The following is an 18,466-nucleotide window of genomic DNA, read 5'->3' on the forward strand; positions in this document are numbered from 1 at the left end:
GATAATGTTAATGCTAGAGTCGATCAACAGAATATTTGTGATAGACCACGTCTTCACATGCAGCCTCCCACAAGCAGTCGAAAATCTTGGTTCAAGCCAGATGCTGACTTCGTACTTAAAAAGGATCATAAGATGGAGGCATTCAAGTGGCTGAGACACGTCGTGAAGTTCACTAATGGTTATGCGTCGAATATAAGTAAGGGGGTCAATCTTTCAATGGGCAGAGTGACCGGGCTCAAGAGTCATGACTATTATGTATGGATTGAGCGGATTATGCCGGTGATGGTTCGGGGCTATGTTCCCGAGCGTGTCTGGCGTGTGCTTGCAGAGTTAAGCCATTTCTTCCGCATGCTTTGTGCTAAAGAAGTATGTCTTGAGAAGATAAAAGAAATGCATAAGAAGGCACCGGAGTTGATATGCAAGCTAGAGAAGATCTTCCCGCCAGGCTTCTTTACTCCGATGACACATCTCATTTTGCACCTCGTGAACGAGGTATTGTTGGGGGGCCCTGTGCAGAATCATTGGCACTACGGCCCTGAGAGACAAAACAAGCATCTAAGACAGAAATGTGGAAACAAAGCTAAGATTGAAGCTTCCATAGCTGAGGCAGTTATCCTAGAGGAGGTGGCGGACCTCAGGACAGCCTACTATCAAGACCATGTTCCCACGTGCACAATAAGGTGTCTCGATACAATACAGAAGAACCCAAGTATAAACCCAAGTTGCCTCTATTCATCGGGCAAGGTGGCAGGGCTGGATGCTCGACATCTTATGTCATGCCACGAGATGAGTGGGAGGATGTCATGTTCTATATCTTGCACAACATCAAGGAAGTTGAGGATGAGTGGATGAGGTAATACCTTTGCACCATTCTTTTAGTCAATTCATTATGTTCACTTTGCCTAGTTCTTATACCGCTTTTCTTATTGTAGTCGATTCGTTGAGGAAGAGTGGACAGGAATGCTGCCTCCTACTGAAGCGGAGGCACTTGCTCTTCTCCGAAAGGGTGCTGATGGAAGGAAAAATTTTGTTGCGTGGTTCATGGAGAAAGTAATTTTTCACACTTCCCTATTACCCATTTCACACTTCCAATTAAACTCATGCACCCTATAATTTCAATTAAACTTGTAGGGAAATGATCCGAACGAATCAATGGATGAAGAATTGAGATGGGTTTCCATGGGTTTTGACCCTACCGTCATGACATGCCAAAAGTATGATGTGAATGGGTATCGCTTCCATACAGAGGAGCACCAGAACAGTCGGCCTAATCCCAAAACCATAAATACCGAGTCTTCACCGAAGGAGATAATAAAGTAGATTACTACGGAAGGGTAGGAAAAATATACAAGCTTACATTCAAACATGGCCGTAAACACCTAAGTCTCACTGTGTTCAAATGCCGATGGTTCGATCCCAAAAAGGGTCTGTGACATACGGCTTCTGTTGGTTTAGTTGAAGTTAAACCATCAACCGTCTATGCTGGAGTTGATCTCTTTATCACCGCTACCCAGGCCACACAAGTATATTATCTGCCTTACCCATGCCAGAAAGAGTACCTAAAGGGTTGGGAAGTTGTGTTCAAGGTGTCGCCACATGGTAAGCTACCGGACCTGAACGATGATGATTACTACAACATAAACCCCATGACATACGAGGGAGTGTTCTTTCAAGAGGAACATGATGACGTGGTCCGAAACAAGGAGGATGATGACTTGGGTTATGTTGACCTGGACCCAAACAACGACGGCGCACGGATTGATGGTGAGGCAGTTGTGAATCAAAGAGACATAATTATGCTTGAAAAGTTAAATGAAGATGCTGACACTGATGATGAGGAAGAGCCTCCACCTCCGTCAGACAACGAAGAAGATATGCGGGATAGTGATGATGAGACCGGTCGACAAATAGATTACAATAGTGATGATTCATACGGGTTCTAGAAAATGTAAGTTCTTTTAATGATCATTACAATAGTATGCTTAATGTGCTCTTCTGTTATTAATGTCTTTCCTGTATGCTTGTTTTTTTGATATCCTTACTAATTGTTTATTCTCTTCTCAATGCAGGTTTGCTAATCATGGGCAAGTCCAGCGGTGCCAGTTTCCTCAGTAAACTCAAAGGAGGACTTACTCGGAGTGGACAAGCCCACAAGGTTCCCTCCTGACTACGCGAGGATGACACCTCACAGGGAGGTGGAGGGGTCGGGGGAGGAGACCCTAGAGGAGGAGGGGGTGGGGGAGAGCCCCTAGAGGACGAGGAGGTGGGGGAGAGGCAACTGGGCCAAAAAACTCCGGCCGTGTCCGAAATAGGAGGGTCTTCTTCGATGCCCTCCTATACTGAGGCAGCTTCTGAGTCTGAGGAGGAGGAGTATGTTCCTGATGGCGAGGAGGAGGAGGCCGAGGAGGAGGAGGGTGGGGAGGAGGGCGAGGAGGAGGGCGAGGAGGGTGAGGAGGAGGGCGAGGAGGCTAGAGGGGAGGTTGACCCCGAGTTGTGGGGTGACTTGCCACCGGGTGCTCCGCAGGGGACAGAGTAAGTGCATCTCAATCATATTTTCAATACATGACAACATTTTCTTATTGTACACATGGCAATCCTTTGATTCTTTTGCAGTAACTGGATCCTTCGCAGAAAGGGCTGTAAACCGGACGGCCTTATCACTGTCCTATTGAAGGAGTTTTGGCCTGGCCTATTCTGCCCGCGGCCAGACAGGGACCCGCAGCTGCGTGTTTTGGCCACAAGCTGGGCCCACTATGAGGCTTGCAGCAACGCGGAGTACGGGACGGCCGCTAAGGCCGTGATCACCAAATTTTGGGTAAGTTCTCTTCTGAATCACTTGTCTTTAGTTTTGTTCATAGTTTATCATTGAGTCACTCAACTCATGCCTTGTTTGCTTCTGGTTTATGCATGATTGCAGCAACTCTATAGAGTTCTTGACGAGCACAAGGCCAGAGCCGACGTGGTCTTACTTGCGTCTGCAAAGAAGAAAGCTCGTCAGTTGTAGTACGAGGTGCGTTGGGTTGCCGTCTCGCAGTACTACCACTACTACCTGCACCAAAAGATGACCAAAACTCAAGCACAAAAGAAAAAACTTACCATGAGCAGGGAGCAGTTCATGATGGTAACTATTACTGACTTTTCATTATTTCAAGCATTCAACTATATGTTTCGTGCTCACATGTCATGCTTCCAAAATTGGCATAGGTTGTTCCTCGTTGGTGCTATGGAAGGCATGACGGATGGGCGAGTTTGGTGGATAGGTGGGTCGGTGGCGATGCAGAGTTTGCTGCCAAGAGCATCAAGGCCCGGGCTAACCGTGGAAAAGACGGGACACACGGCCAAGGAAACAGGAACCACTGGGGCTTCAAGGCCATGAAGGTATATCTATATGCATGATGCATTTTTGTTCTTCTTTACCGTCATGTTCTTATGTATGGCTAACTTCTGTTTGATGTTGCAGGAGGACAAGTTGCAGAGGCCGCTCTCAGACATGGAGTCATGGAAGCTGGCCCGCGAGCGGAGTAATCGCAAGGAGGGCGAGAGCCAGTACCACGGCAACACCGAGCAGCACCTGGAGTCTTACACTCAGAACTATCAGAAGTTGCATCTGGATGTTCCCGTTCCTGAGGTCGCCCAGTCTCAGATCGACGACACGGCGGTGGTGGCCATCCAGGGTAAGTCCCATGGCTGGTATCCGTGTTTAGATGGCTTGATCACTCCGTCGATCTCGTACACACGGCTTCGAGCTACCAACCCGAGCCCGTTAGAGAGTACGGGGCGTTCACAGCCTCCCTTAGTCCGCCAGCGTGCTGTAAGTTCTTCCCCTTATCTTCTTTGTCTCTATCTTTCTTAGTTTATTTTCAGCACTGCCCACTTAGAAACAACCTCAATTTTGTAGGCATATCAGGCCTTTCTCGAGCATAGGCATATTGAGGTGAGGGAGTACTTGCAATGAGTGAAGGCAAACGATGATTACAGCTGTCAAGTGATGGCGGTTAGTTTTGCCCTCTTAAAACCAAGCTTAAATTTGCACTTTCATTCCTTCTGACTTTCTAGTTTGCTTGTTTAGCTAACATCCAGGCTATGTTGGCGTCTTAGACTAACCGCACGGAGCCACCACAAGTTGGACCCCCACCATCACCTGCGGGAGACGCCCCACACATTCCCACGTTCGAGGAATGGCTGGCACTAGGCAGTGATACTCCTGTTAGCACATTTGCCTAACTACTGACAAACTAGTTCTCGTTCATTCAACACTATCATGCCATATTTACCGTTAGAATCTTCTCTCAAACATGTAGGGGACCGGTGGCTCGAATCCTTCTCCGTCGACCCCAGTCACTCCAATCTGGCAGAGTGATGGTGGTCGCGGTGGCGGTTTTGGCGGAGGTGGACTTGGCGGTGGCGGTTTTGGTGGAGGTGGACTTGGTGGTGGTGGTTTTGGCGGAGGTGGACTCGGTGGTGGTGGTGGTTTTGGCGGAGGTGGACTCGGCGGTGGTGGTGGTTTTGGCGGAGGTGGACTCGGTGGTGCTTGATGTCGATGATGATTCCGTGTATGCGGCCGTTGTGCCATGCCTTTCATGTTTCAACTTTTATGATGTTTCATGTCTTGCACTACTTTTATGTTCGTGAACTCTCGCCGGTGATGATCTTTAGATGATGAACTTGACTATGTTTAAATGATGATGATGAACTGTCATATTTCATATTATTCTGCTTTGAAATGCTGTCAAATGAATTGAAAAAGAGAAAACAGGGGAAAAACTATGCCTACGGCAAAGCCGTCGGCATATATATGCTCAGGAGCCACCAGGAGCTGCCACGTGGCAGAGCTATGCCTACGGCAAAGCCGTCGGCATAGATTTACATCTATGCCGACGGCTTTGCCGTAGGCATAGCCCTGCCGCCAGGCCAAGCCGGGGGACGACACGTGGCAAAGGTATGCCGACGGCTTGGCCGTCAGCATAGATGGAGTTGGCCTCAGATGCGATCGCCTCCACGATCGATTTTCTCGTGGAGCAAAGTGGTATGAGTACGTACCTTCTCCCGTCAGTAGCGTGGGTTTAAGGGCTATCAGTAGTGTGGTTACCCGCGTACTAATACGGCGCTATGACTAATATTTAGCAGTAGCGCGCTTCAGCCCGTGCTACTGCTATAGCTACTTAGCAGTAGCGCTGTCCATACCAGCGCTACTGCTAAGTGGCTTAGTAGTAGTGTTTTCCTGTTCAGCGCTAAAGACCGATACTATTATATTTTCACATTTCTTTTTTTTGCTATGTATTTATTATGTTTTTGTACAGATTTTATACAATATTCTAATCATATCATAAACTGGCAATATGCTCATCATACCATACACATAATAGTCTCATCATATCATCCAACACAAATCATGTCGTCACATCATAATCATGATATAGCTATACAAGTTACATGGCATGTCTCATCATACATAATGTAGTACTTCTTGAGGCACCAGTTCGTATCCCTCTTCCGCACTAGCATGTACCTAAACTAACTACTTTATGCTTCGACTCTGCTATCTAACCCTCTCTAGCTGTCGCTCGGAAACAAGTACACCTAGGCCTGACACTCCGGCCACTCGTCGTATACTCCTGGCGTAGCACTTCTTCGCCATCGATGATCTATGTACCTGCATCGTCACGTGAGTCGATAATATACAACATATATAGTTGAGCAACAGAAAGAGACAGACTTGGCAAAAATAGAAGCAACATCTCATAAGCATAAATAACAAAGTTCATAGTACCCAAAATGCCCTAACTAGAGTGATCTTTGCTAGTTGAGGAGGACGGTTTAATTACATCACAAATAAAGTTTTGTCGTGCATAACTCAAAGTTTCTATCATAGAGAAAGTATGGACTAAACGGATACTTTGTCATATATCGTCAATCACTCGAACATGTCGTGCCATCCATCCAAGTCAGGGAGATAGTCCCCGAGCGCAGTGAAAGGCTTCAGGTCGAGACGCTGAGCCGATACGCGTGTTCGGACGTCTACCCGCGACATATGCCCTTCTTCGTAGAACATCCCTGATTTTTTGACGACCTCCTTCATGATGATTTGGGCAAGTTCATGCTGGATGTGATAGAACTCAGCTCGAAGTCGATGACCCGGGATATCTTCGAGGTTCTTTGCCCATTGCAGAATATGGGCATCGCCGGATCTAGGTGACATGCGAAGGTTCTGCTGATCCCTTCTGTACTCCAGCATGTGGTGGAGGACATAGAATCCATCACTAAGTGTACCACTCGGGTTGCTGGATGCAGTAGAAGTTGGTCTTATGGCCGAAGGTGGGCGCGCGGTTCCTTGTCTTCCTGGTCTTGATCTCTCCACCCATAGGACGTAGCTAAAGATAGCACTGTCGAGAACAGATTTGATGTGGGTGTAATCCTTTTTCTTCATGTTCATCGACGAGTCCAAGTAAAGAGCGTGGGATAATCGGGGGTAAAGGATGATGAGGACAACACGCCCGTCGCTACGCAAAATAAGTACACCTCAAATTAGCCTCCACGCGTGCAAATGAATGATTGAAATCAAAGGAAAGATATATGCGGATGACTTACATGGGATGATAAGGCACGGGAATCGTCTGCTTGTCCTTATTGGCGACCATGAAATTGGCGATGTAGTTACTCGCGTATTCACGGTGCTTTGGGCAGACTGCCAAGAAGCCCTCGTGCATGAAGTACGGGTCAGCAACATAGATATAAGGTATCTGCTCAATCCTGATGATGTGGTTCATGTGCAAGGCAAAAAGGCGGACAAACGTAAAATCCAGCTTTTTCAAGTGAAACATGTCGAAGATGTAATCGAATCGAAGGAAGAACTTTTCCGCGGGGAATGTGTCGACTACAACCTTTCATGCGGCACATTAACCACGTAGAGCGGGTATCCTGGATTTTTCGAGGCGATCAGGCTTTTCTATCTCCGTAGCACATCGTCATGAAGTCTCCTTAGATCGCCGTATATGGCCTCTACCGCTGCCTTAGGTAGGATCAGATCACCGCGGATATGACATTTTGCCGCACTGGGGATATGTATACGGTCTTGAACTCTAGGCTCCTGAGGCGGCTGGATCATAGAAGCAGATTTGTTGCCTTTCCTTCGGTATTTTCATAGGATTCTTTGCTATTGGAAGTGAGCCTATAATACGTTCATCCCCCGGCAATTCAGGAACCAACTCATCATGCTCAAACCCTGAGTACTCATACTGCTGAGCCATCAATCCTCCATCGTCAGAGGCGCCGATATTGAGATATTGTAGAGGGTCATTGTCATCCTCGTCGTTGGCATCATGCATTGCTTCTTCGACGACGGCCACATCATCAGCCACTAATGGAGCCTCTTCCTCACCAAGCATGATAGGTGATGCTAATTGGGTAGGTGGGTGTTGGTGTTCATACCTTGTTGAGGCTTCTTGGTCGTGGGTGTGCTCCCGGCCACCTCCAGACAAAGCAGACTCTTCGGCCACAACATGACCTAATGCTTGCAATTGCCAAGCCACCGCGGGGTCTCGTCGTCATCTCCCCTAGTGTTATCGGAGGAGCCAAATTCTCGTGGCCCGGTTCGACACTGGCCATGGAAACCTTGAAGACGTTAGGGGGGATCAGCCGGTTGTGGAACAATTGTTCCTTCAGCTTCATTATCGCTGCCTTCCCCACGTCCACCTTCTGGCCGCTGATGGTGTACAGTATGGTGCATGGGGTTACATCGGCCTGCAAAGACATGTCTGCGATGTCAGACATCCGAAAGGCAATGGAAATGGGAGATTATACATATATTGAAGAGGCCAGTGTGACAGATACCGTGAGGGCGTTGAGCTTAGCCAAAGACGAAGCACCGTCGAGCACGTTCGCAATAGTTTTCGAGGGTAGAGTATTCAACCCAAATTTATTGATTCGACACAAGGGGAGCCAAAGAATATTCGCAAGTATTAGCAGTTGAGTTGTCAATTCGACCACACCTGGATAACTTAGTATATGCAGCAAAGTATTTAGTAGCAAAGTAGTATGGAAGTAAAGATAACAGTAGCAAAAGTAACAGTAGCGGTTTTGTAGTAATTGTAACAGTAGGAACGGTAAAGTAACTAAGCAAAGAACAATATGTGAAAAGCTCGTAGGCATTGGATCAGTGATGGATAATTATGTCGGATGCGATTCCTCATGTAATAGTTATAACATATGGTGACACAGAACTAGCTCCAATTCATCAATGTAATGTAGGCATGTATTCCGAATATAGTCATACGTGCTTATGGAAAACAACTTGCATGCCATCTTTTGTCCTAGCCTCCCGTGGCAGCGGGGTCCTAATGGAAACTAAGGGATATTAAGGTCTCCTTTTAATAGAGTACCTGACCAAAGCATTAACACTTAGTGAATACATGAACTCCTCAAACTACGATCATCACCGGTAAGTATCCCAATTATTGTCACTTCGGGGTTAACGGATCATAACACATAATAGGTGACTATAGACTTGCAAGATAGGATCAAGAACTCACATATATTCATGAAAACATAATAGGTTCAGATCTGAAATCATGGCACTCGGGCCCTAGTGACAAGCATTAAGCACAGCAAAGTCATAGCAACATCAATCTGAGAACATAGTGGATACTAGGGATCAAACCCTAACAAAAATAACTTGATTACATGGTAAATCTCATCCAACTCATCACCGTCCAGCAAGCCTACGATGTTGCTCACGCACGGCGGTGAGCATCATGAAATTGGTGATGGAGGATGGTTGATGATGATGACAACGACGAATCCCCCTCTTCGGAGCCCTGAACGGACTCCAGATCAGTCCTCCTGAGAGAGATTAGGGCTTGGCGGCGGCTCCGTATCGTAAAACGCGATGAATCTTTCTCTCTGATTTTTTTCTCCGTGAACGTGAATATATAGAGTTGGAGTTGAAGTCGGTGGAGGTCCAGGGGGCCCACGAGGCAGGGGGGCGCGCCCTAGGGGGGGTGCCCCCCACCCTCGTGGACAGGGTGTGGCCCCCCTGACGTTGATTTTTTCGCCAATATTTTTTATTAATTCTGAAAATTTGCTCCGTGGATTTTCAGGTCATTCCGAGAACTTTTATTTCTGCACAAAAATAACACCATGGAAGTTCTGCTGAAAATAGCGTCAGTCCGGGTTAGTTCCATTCAAATCATGCAAGTTAGAGTCCAAAACAAGGGCAAAATTGTTTGGAAAAGTAGATACGATGGAGATGTATCAGATAGCCAGAACCAAGACACTATACGAAGCTGCAATCTCCTCTTTTGCGGCAGCTACCGCTGCTTTGACTGTCTCAGCTGATTTTTTATCAACCGCAATCACAACCTTCTTGACGACGTTTTCTTCATTTAACCTCCGTCTTTCCTTTCTCTCCTCCGTGGTCTCACGGTAGTACTTCTTCCACGTAGTCCCGTCTCTGACGCCGTGCACGAGTCCATACACCATGCACGTTTCAATATGTTCAAGGCCCGGTTGAATGGGGTGTCCCACTTGGGCCTCGGCAGCGCCTCAGACGGCGAGCCGCTTTCGGCCGTGATCCTATGCTGCTCTTTCTACAAAAGGTACAAGGATGGTTTACAAATGTGACTAAACCTGCAGTCGAATTGATCAGAAGCTAAAATTAGGGGGTAAATTAATAATTACCAGCAGTCACATGGACTCCTTCGTGCCCGCGTCCGTATCGAAAACCTTGTTGACTGGATCCCAACGGTACCGGGCCTTGATGACATCACGCTCCTGCGGGATGGTGAACTCCGCCAAGGGTGTCGGTGTCAAAACCGGCAGATCACGGGTAGGGGGGCCCAAGCTGTGCGTATGAAGATCAATGGTAACAATGGAGAAGGGACACGATGTTTACCCAGGTTCGTGCCCTCTTAATGGAGGTAAAACCCTACTCCCGCTAGATTATATTCGAGGGTATAGGGGTTACAAGAGTTGATCTACCACGAGACCGATTCGGTTAACCCTAGATAGCTAGCCTAGCAATGTTGTGATCCTGCCTCTGCTCTACCCTCCGGTTTATATAGACACCAGAGGGGCTTAGGATTTGTACAAAGTCGGTTTTACAGAAAGGAATAATATATCTGGACACATATACTTGACATCCATGCATGCCAGAGTCCCCACCGGATACGGGAGAGGATCTTTGGTCTTGTATCTTGATGGCTCATCAGTCCGGCCCACATTAGTAGACCGGACGCCTGAGGACCCCCTAATCCAGGACTCCCACAGTAGCCCCTGAACCAGTCTTCAATGTTGTGTTCGGTGCTCAGATTGTCTTCAGCATTGCAAGGCGGGTTCCTCGAAGAATACACATTGGCTTTCCTCTGTAAAAATAAGTGTATCCGGCTTTTCGCAATAAACACAACCCTTAGCCGCGAAGGCAGGATATATGTAAAAAAAAGGAGAAGAGTGTCTTTTACTGACAACTTTTCTGGCGAAGCGTCAGACTTGACCTTTCGGCACTTCGAACCGTTTTCACACCCCGCGTTCCGTGTTTCGAGGCCACACCTCATTGGCACGTCTAGTCAAAAACAGAGATCGTGCCCACTTAATACGGGATTGCATATCAATGATATCTGGGTAATCCAACCGACCGCGATGCATACCCACATCGGGAACAGACGAGGGTTTAAGGCTAGGGAGGCGGGCGCTTGGTATTCACGGCTTATATAAATGAGGTAAGATTTATCTTTTCCATCCCACGCCTTCTTCCTTTCTCCACCTCCCCATCTCCGAGATCCAGCGCCCGAGCCTCGAAACTTCCCACCGCCACCAGCCTCCCCAGTCATATCCGGATCCGGCCTTAAGGACATCAAGGAGCTCTCGGATGCGGGGTACCTGAGTGCGGACATCGCGTACAGGATCGCTGCTAATAAGCAAGTCATCCCCATCCCGAAGCCCGGCAAAAGGGTGGTATTTATTCCCCACTTCCTCCGCGGACTAGGGTTTCAGCTTCACCCTTTTGTCCGCGGCCTCATGTTCTATTACGGGCTAGATTTCCATGATCTAGCCCCAAACTCATTCCTCCACATCTTGGCATTTATCATCGTGTGCGAGGTGCTTCTCCGCATTCCCCCACACTTTGGCCTCTAGATCAAAGTCTTCAACATGAAACCAAAGGTGGTGGACGGGGAGCACGCAGATTGCAGAGGCGCGATGGTGAGCAAGCTTCCCAATGTCACCTGGCCCAAAGGGGCTTTTGTGGAGATTGTGAAAATATGGCAGCAAGAGTGGTTCTACATCACCGAACCTCACTGCGCCAACTGGGCGGCCACTCCTGAATTCAGATCTGTCCCCCCAATGCGGCTAGTGTCATGGATCAACAAGGGCTTGGACTGGGGGTTAGCGGACGAGGTGACGATGCTACAAAAGCACATCAAAAACATCATAAAGAGGGACACCGACCTCCCCGACGTGGTTCAGGTGAAGTTATTCCGTCGGATCCTTCCCTGCCAGCACCGGCCTCTCCACATGTGGGAGTTTAACCCTGCAGCGATTCTTCGGCCCAATGCACGAAGATATCTGGAGGCTGCTTTCCAAGGACCAGAAGAAGAAATCATGGCCGGAGACGACCGATGACATCGGCCTCGACTGCGCTCACCCAGCCACTCCGGTAAGTTTTTAGTTTCCGGACATAACTCAATTCGGACATAACAGGGATGTATTGAGACTCACATATTTGAAACAGGGCTGGAGGAAGAAGGTGGAGCGGATTAAATGTTCGGCTCCGCTGCCCGAAAGTCCCATTGATCCTCTGCTAATGAGGATGCTGGTTCCGGTGCCATACCAGGTGTCGAAAAAGAAGACCAAGAAGAAGGGCAAGGAGGCCAAAGACGGCCTCCGCCAAAAAGGTCCCTCGGACACTATGTCCGGGGAGTCCGAAGCCCCCTCCTCCCATGAGGGAGACGAAGACGAAAAGGAGGAGGAGCAGGATGAGAACAACTCTCCCTGTAAGGGGAGGAGGAAGAAAAGGGCAGCTTTCGCAGACCCAGAAGCGGCGTCCAAAAGGGGGAGAGTATCTCTCTCGGATGACTCGAATTCGGATGCCAAAGTCATCCCCGAGCACCGCCCCAGGTCGAAGCCCCCAGCCGAATCGTGAGTATCTCCAGATGCCTTACATACATCGGCTTTTACAATTATCGTTTTTAACATATTGCATTGTGTGTTTCAGCCCGACCCGCGATCTCCCTCAAACATCGTCTCCGGGAAATTTGTTAGAGCCAGGGGCGGTGGAGAGCGAGACGCCTCCACGGGCTCCCCCGTCTATCGCTCTGGACGACACCGAAGTTGTGTCCCGAAGAGCCTCTCCAGGCCATGAAGAGGTGCCGGAGGCCGTCAGCATGGCGCGAGAGGGTAATGCCTCGGATGCCAAAGACATGTGGGGGGGGGGAACCCTCATGGAAATTGAGGACGGGGGACATGACCAGTCCGGCCCCCAGCCGCACACTGTTCCGGAAACCCATACGGTTCCGGAATCCAGCGAGCAACCCCCTTTGAAGGAGGGGGAGCATCGACTCCACCGGCGACCTCCAAGAATCCGGAAGCGCCAGATAATTTGATGGACGCGCTTCGTCATGCTTCCGTCGTGGAGGAGCACCGCGCCCTTATGGGTGTGGTGGCTGAGAAGATTCAGTCCGTCAAAGGCGGGCTGAATGAAGCGTTTGCTATCCTATTAACGGGCTTCGAGGTATGCGATGTAATTATCTAACTGATTTCAATAAAGAGGTATACCTGTGTGTAGATAGTAGCCCCTGAGACTCTGTTTGGTTTCAAAGAAACCGGACAAAGGATCACATAGTGTTCGGGGAGAGGTGACATTCTATTATCCAACAGGCTTCCCTACTGGCGGCGAGTGTCCAGTCCGCCGAAGTCTCCGAACTTACTCGGAAGCTGCAGCTAGCCGATGAAGAGGTTGTCCGCATCAATAAGCGGTTTGGGAAAATGCAAGGTATGCGTATATTGAGTATAAGTCTCCAAGCGTAGATATTTTGATCGTTTGATGATGAACTAAGAAGTGTTTTAACTGTGCTCACAGTCTGCGCCGATGAGATCGAGTCCCTCAAACATGCCCTTGTCGAAGCCAAGAAGTAGGCAGAGGCAAGCAAGGCGGCCGAAGACAAGGCAGCCGAACGCTTAGAGGAAGAGAAGACCACCCGCCAGCAACATGAGGCACGGGTGGGTGAGGTTGAAAAAGAGCTCAAGGACGCCATTGCTAGATGTGAGTCCTTGGCGCAGACGAGCTCGGAACAGGCCTCCGAGCTCACCAAAGCCCATGAGAGCCTGAAGGAAGCCCGAGCTAATGCCCAGGACACTCGCCAGGAAATCCAGGAGGCGAGGCATATTGCGGCTGGTAAGGCCTTTATTATGCAGAGTAGGTATACAAATAGAAGATATATTTTACTAACCCGAATTCGTAGTTCTCTAGGCACCTTTGCCAATCTGCCAAGAAGCATTGCAGACACCGCCAGATTCTTCCAAGCCGAAGAGGGCAGCTCCACGGAGAAACTATTCTGGTCGCAGTACCTAGCGCCGGAGCTTCCAGTGTCCCTGAGCGACCAGATGAAGCAGTTGTCTGAACTGCATAGGATGGCTGGTCTGGCCATGAAGGATGTGGTAGTCCGTCTGTGGCCGGCCGAAGCCGTACCCAGCAGCCATTTCAGGCTCGTGAAGAAGCAGGTGGAGGCGCTCCCTCGGATTGATGCCCTTAAGCGGTAATCCTGTATTGAGGGTGCTCGGATGGCCTTTTCTCGCGTGAAGGTTCAGTGGGCGAAGATGAAAGCCACCGAGGTTGCAACCGCAGGGCCACCTGAGGGCAAGGAGCACTGTCGGTCGGAGAGGTACTTCGACGAGGTCCTCGACGGAGCACGTATTGTAGAGGGCCAGTGCTCCAAGGAATTAATGCTTGAGTAGTTGTGTCTAGTTTGTAAGAGCGATGTAATGAACTCGTAATGTATGATAAATATGATTATGCTTTATTATGAGTTTATCCTCCTATTAGCTGTTATTATGTTTGAAACTTTACCAGTCGTTGGCTTCAGCTGCCCCATAGATGCTACAGGGGTGTTCGGGAATGCATGCCCGCACTTTATCCAATGTCTTGGTCCAATGTAGGAGGCGTTTTGCGAAATGAACCGGGCAATCAGACTATACGGTTTTAGTACTTTCAGTTTAGCCATAAGAGTCCATTGGTGGCGCTAATTACTTAGCCCCTCATTGTATGATCGGCAACCCGGAGTGCGGTACCATTAGAACGTGGTTGTTCAAAAACCCAGCCCCTCATATAACACGACATAAATCGCGAACGATTCGTAGTATAACACTAAGTCACCAGATCGATGATCCGCTCTCGCTTATCATGACAGTCAGGTTTTGGATTTCTCTACTGAGGTACTTGACCGGACGAACCGGAAATACAATCGCAACAGTTCTCCCTTTAATACCTTAGCCGAACTTGTGGAATGTAAGGTGGCAAACATAGGAGCCGGGTAACCCAACTATAGACCAAAGACATGATTCAGAGCAGATGCATATAATGCAATATCCGAGATGCCGAGGAGTTCCCTAAGGGAGTTCGGACTTAAGAATGAGGGCCGGAGACAACCCCTTGTATGAAGACCGTGTCAACCCACGTAAGCCCATCGACCGTAAGGGGGAGCACGGATAATAAGGAGAAAATCCAAAGAAACCAACCAAGAAGGTGATAAGCGCCCGTGCGCTTCGTATCTTTATTGATGTGTCGACTATAGGCAATGTCGTTCAATATGAGGGTCATGTTACATGCCCGGGAAAAAAGAAAAAGATTTTACATAAGGGAAAGTCTATCACAGGGCCTAAAAAACATAGTTCGGGAAAGGAACTCCAATGATGCCCTGCCGCATGTCTGCGCCTTTCCTCCTTAGTAGTGGGTCCTTTGAGAGGATCGTTTGATAGTTGAGATATGCTGGCCTTAAAGGGATCTCCGGTACAACCATCTTGTAGGTAGGGCTCTCGATGAACCTGTGTTAAAAGGAAAAAGATGTATGCGATCCAATTATGGTCAAGCCATGTAATGGACCTATTCTGCAGTGTGCCTCCAGCGCCGCCCAAGGTATTTTTAGTGCATAGTTATGTACGCGCGTTACGTAAGCAGCGGCCTGATGGGGCGGTCAGTGGAGGCCGAACTGCTAATCAATGTCCGTATCCGTTGATTTATCGCTGTTATGCACGGACCGGACTCGTTTGGGTGCGTCATTGGCTTTATTGGCCCGCGAGCTGTTTGGCTTGATAAGGCCGCTGTACACTTCGGCTGCAGGGCTGCAGTGTGCTCTTCGGTACAGAGTGAGCGCTCCATAATACCATTGACTGTAATGACACCACGAGGTCCAGGAATTTTGAGCTTCAAGTAAGCATAGTGCGGAACGGCGTTAAAGCGGGCGAAGGCAGTTCGTCCGAGCAGTGCATGGTAGCCACTGCGGAAGGGGACGATGCCGAAGATTAACTCCTCGCTGTGGAAGTTGTCTAGGGAATCGAATACTACCTCCAGAGTGATTGAGCCCATGCAATGGGCCTCCACTCCTGGTATCACACCTTTAAAGGTAGTGGTACTAAGCTTGATTCGTGATGGGCCAATCCCCATCTTTCAGACAGTATCTTGATAGGTCAAGTTGAGAATGCTTCCTCCATCCATAAGGACTCTAGTGAGGTGGTAGCCGTCGTTGATTGGATCGAGAACCAAGGCGGCCGAACCCCCGTGATGGATACTAGTTGGGTGGTCCCTATGGTCATAAGTGATTGGACAGGCTGACCGTGGGTTAAACTTGGGGGCGACATTCTCTACGGCATAGACGTCCCTTAATGTGCGTTTGCGCTCCCTTTTAGGGATGTGAGTGACATATATCATATTCACTGTCCTCACCCCTGGAGGAAACTGCTTTTGACCTCCGGTGTTCGGCTGACGGGGCTCATCCTCGTCTTTTCTTGGAGGCCCTTTTCCCTTGTTTTCGGTGTTTAACTTACCAGCCTGCTTGAAGACCCAACAGTCCCTGTTGGTATGGGTTGCAGGTTTACCAGGTGTGCCATGAATCTGACAGGGCCTGTCAAGGATTTTGTCTAAGTTGGATGGCCCATCCTTGCTACCTTTAAAAGGTTTCTTCCGCTGACCGGACTTAGGACCACGGAATCCGGCATTGACTGCCGTATCGTCTGTGTTGTTGGTGCTACTATTCTGACGCTTGTTTTTTTATTGTGGCGAGGTTTCCATTGCCGTCCCGTACCTCAGAGGTGCTGGGGTAGCCTGAACTGTTGCTTCTACGAGCCAGCCAGCTGTCTTCGCCCACGCAGAAGCGGGTCATGAGTGTCGTTAATGCTGCCATGGTCTTTGACTTTTCCTGCCCAAGGTGTTGGGCGAGCCATTCGTCGCGGACGCTGTGCTTGATGGCCGCTAAGGCTTTGGCACCCGGACAGTCTATGATCTGGTTCTTTTTAGTTAAGAACCAATTCCAAAGCTTGAGGGCTGATTCGCCTGGCTGCTGGATTATGTGACTCAAGTCGTCCGCATCCGATGGCCGTACATAAGTGCCCTGGAAGTTAGCCCTAAAGGCATCTTCCAAGTCTTCCCAGGTTCCAATGGAGTTTTCCGGGAGGCTGTTTAGCCAGTGCCGTGCTGGCCCCTTCATCTTTAGGGGAAGATATTTAATGGCGTGGAGATCATCTCCTCGAGCCATATGAATGTGGAGAAGGAAGTCTTCAATCCAGACGGCTGGATCTGTCGTTCCATCGTATGGTTCGATGTTCAAAGGTTTAAACCCTTCCGGAAACTGATGTTCCATAACCTCATCAGTGAAGCATCGGGGGTGTGCGGCTCCTCTGTATCTAGCGATGTCGTGGCGGAGATCGGCTGGCATCTGGGTTCGGTATTGATCCCGAACATAATAGAGATCGTTACGCCAGGCTTCAAAGCCATTATCTTGTGCCGGGGCACGCCCCCTTGATCCATAAATGGATCGGGTCTGACCAGCTTTATAGGCTAGGTCGTGTTGCAAGTCGTATGTATAGCCCGCGGCTACAGTCTCCCTGCCTCTTCGGCGAGGGGCGCGGGTTGGTTTTCAGCTTGATATGCCTCTTTATCCCATCCACGTGGTGGTCGGTCTGGTTGGTCTACTTGATTGTATTTTGATGGTTTTGGTTCAAGGACTTCGTCGTCCAATTGAGGCAACAACTTATGCCTAGGGTAACTTTTGACTGGTCGCTCTTGGCCATATTCCTCAGCGGCCAGGACCTTAGTCCACCTTTCATTCAGCCTGTCTTGCTATTCTTTGAGATGCTAATGCTTTCTCTTCATGCTCCGGGCTATAGCAATAAGCTGTCGCTTGAAGCGTTCTTGGCCGAGGGGTTCCTCTGGGACAATGAAGTTCTCATCACCGAGGGTGACCTCCTCTTCGGATTCTGGCATGTAGTTGTTATCCTAAACGTCTTCATTGTCAGCGTGTCCAGCGCTGTATTCACCTTCTTCCCGTTCGTCCTGTTCGGATGTGGGCTCGATAAGGTGTTCATTATCTTCGGCGCAATCCGGAGTCTCGTTGTCTCCAGTGCCGGTATTACTGTCCTTCTCTCGACGCGATCGGGAGCGACGCTGCTGACGTTGGCGCTTTGATGGTTTATCAACGGGTCTATCCTCATCTGTGCTTGGGTTCTCCTCGTCATTCTTCGGAGTATCCACCATGTATACATCATATGTTGAGGCGGTCGTCCAACTCCCCGTAACGTGTGGGACTTGGGTTTGTTTCTGCGTTGGCATCGTCGTCCATGTCGTCGATGTCTTCAGACGCATAATCTAGCATGTCGGTTAAGTCCTCGACAGTGCCTATCAAGTGGGTTGTGGGTGGGGCGTAAAATTCCCCTCTCTCAGCCCCCAGTCCGAGCTGGGTGCAGTTTGGAGCGGTTGCCCAGAGCCAGGTTTAAGCCTGCGTCTGGGTCTTCAGAAGGAAGTTTGATAAGGGGAGGAAGTTCGGTGGGGTTTACGCTCCCGTTTTTGGACGATGAGACCTGCCCCTGATCTAAGGCTGAGGTGGGTGTCGACCCCTCGACCGGATCTGATAGGGGATCCAAATTTTTTTCTTGGATGGGACAAAGAGTGGCGATCGAGGCCACGAACCCATCAAAAACAAGATCTCCTCGGATGTCCGCGATGTAATTCAGGTTTCCAAACCCAATCTGATGGCCGGGAGCGTAACTGTCGACCTGCTCAAGGCGGACGATCGAGTTAGCTCGAAGCACAAAGCCACCAAACACAAAAACCTGCCTGGGAAGTAAAGTTTCCCTGGACACAGTGTCATCGTTGACGAAGAGGTGAGCCATTGGTCCTTCTATCGATGATATAGCGGAGCTCTCAATGAAAGCACCAATGTCGGTGTCAAAACCGGCAGATATCGGGTAGGGGGCCCAAGCTGTGCGT

The sequence above is a fragment of the Triticum aestivum genome, chromosome 7B (genome assembly GCF_018294505.1).
Source record: "Triticum aestivum cultivar Chinese Spring chromosome 7B, IWGSC CS RefSeq v2.1, whole genome shotgun sequence".
NCBI lineage: Eukaryota > Viridiplantae > Streptophyta > Magnoliopsida > Poales > Poaceae > Triticum > Triticum aestivum.